The sequence below is a fragment of the Lactuca saligna genome, chromosome 5, assembly GCF_052625555.1.
Source record: "Lactuca saligna cultivar CGN05327 chromosome 5, ASM5262555v1, whole genome shotgun sequence".
Lineage (NCBI taxonomy): Eukaryota > Viridiplantae > Streptophyta > Magnoliopsida > Asterales > Asteraceae > Lactuca > Lactuca saligna.
Window position 1 is genome coordinate 124,776,443 of NC_136421.1, and position 2,360 is coordinate 124,778,802.

Below are 2,360 nucleotides of genomic sequence, written 5' to 3' on the forward strand. Positions count from 1 at the left end.
TGATAGAATGGACTTTTGAGAAGAGGTTATTTATGATTTATTAATATATTATAAGTTCTAATACATTAATATGATATCATATTATTTAATTAGTATTAACCAAGAATTAATTTGGAATTATTTATGTGATCAAAAGAGACTAATTAAATATATGGGGATTGATTGTGTAAATCATTCATTCTTATAAAATGGGCTTATGATCCATAGTTTTTTATGTTGAGATAAACCCATGTGTTGACCCATGGAGGTTAAAACCCATGGAGCATAAGGAATGTGGAAAGTCATGCACATTAGGGTTTGCATGGTGTAACCCTAGTTGTACTACACTATATAAGAAACCCCTTGATAGGAGAAATTGGTGCTAGATAGACTAGAATGTTCTTGGAGAGCTATAACCGATTTATTTACACCATACTCTCTCAAAATCCATCCTTTGTCCAAAGGTGTTTTGTGATTCCACTTGAGGCATTCACATTATTGGTTCTAAGCTCTAAAAGGTTCAAGGATTTCAACTACAACAAAAGGTATGTCATCTAAATAGAATTTTGTAGTATAGATACTTTATTGTATGCTAGTTAGGATGATGCTTTGCAATATTGAAAGTTTGCATGTATATTAGAGAAAAAATGGATCCAAAGAATTTAGGGTTGCATGTATACCTTAGGAGTGTTAGAATGCTCAAGACCATTCACGCACAACCATTGTCTGAGAGTCTCGAAGGTTGTTGTGGCCCCCATCGGAAAATCACTGACTTCTTGGTCAGTTGGGTCAAGGGAATAACAATCTTAGAGAACTCTTGGATGAATCTACGATAATAACCTGTCAGACCAAGAAAACTATGAATCTCATATGAAGACCTTGGAACTCCCACTACCTCACGACCTCTATCTTGGCCGGGTCGACCAGAATAACCTTCTGGTTGACAAGGTGCTGAAGATACTGCATCTCACGCAACCAGAAATCACACTTGGAGAACTTTGAAAAAAGTCTCTCCTTCCTCAATGTCTCCAGCACCTCCCTAAGGTGCTCCTCATGCTACTCCTGGGTCTTGGAATAAACCAAGATGTCATCAATAAAAAGTATCACAAACTGAACCAAGATCGGTTTGAACACGTGGTAGGAGCATCGATGAGCCCAAACGCCATCACCGCAAACTCACAGTGACCATAGTGAGTCTGAAAGGCTGTCTTCTGGATATCATCGTCCATGAATCGCAACTGGTGATAATCCGATCGTAGATCAATCTTGAAAAACCAAGATGCACCCTGAAGCTGGTCAAATAAGACATAAATTCTCGGGAGGGGATAACGGTTCTTCACCTATGGTGAACTGCTCGACCTGATAAATCCCTTGTCTAGCAGCTCCTGCAGCTGTGTAGATAAGTCCTGCATCTCGGGAGGATCCAACCGATATGGTGTCATTGTTGAATTAGGTGTCTAATCCCACAACTATTATTAATATGTACTTGACATGATAACAGCATGGTCCATTTGGGTTGCAACACTCTAGAACAATTTGATATGATGTATATTTAAGGAAGAAGTCATTGTGATTTATTAATATATTATAAGTGTAATATATTAATTAGGAAATCACATTATTTAATTAGTATTGATTAAGACTTAATTTGATATTAATTTAGTGATCAAATGAAACTGATTAAAGATACAAGGAATGATTAGGTAAATCAGTAATACTTCTAGTTTGACTCATGACTCATGTTGGTTAGAGTTGGACTAAACCTATGTGAGGGTCTAAGAAGGTTTAGCCCAAATGGCATAAGAAATATGAAGAGTCATTAGGGTTTGCATGGTTATAATTCTATGTAATAAAAGAAGTCCCTACCACCCTAAAATCTGGCCCCCATGCACACTAGAGTTGTAGCTAGGCGATTTTGATCTCCCAAACCTCTCACTCAAGTCCATTATCTTGCTCTTGGTTTTAAGACATTTTAGGCATCACACTTTGAGGTGTTAGGCTCCTACAGGTCAAAGACAAGCAAGCTACTAGACAAGGTAATCTTGTAAATAATTTTATGATTTAAATGTTACCTTGCATGCTAGTTTAGGCTTTACGCTTTGGAAAAACAATGTTGCATGTATAATTAGAGAAAACTTAGATCCAAAGCATTAGGCTTGTATGTGCACCATAGGATGTTATAGTACATAAAACCCATCAGTGGTATCAGAGTCATGGGTGTTCTCTATTATATTGATGCAATTGTGTGGTTTTGAAAAGCTGATGAACTCAAATGTTAACTCGACGAGTCCATCTGTGAACTCGCCAACTCGACGAGTCCATCTGTGAACTCGCCAAGTAGGTGCCTTATGATAATGAAATCATCGACTTCATTAGTGCAC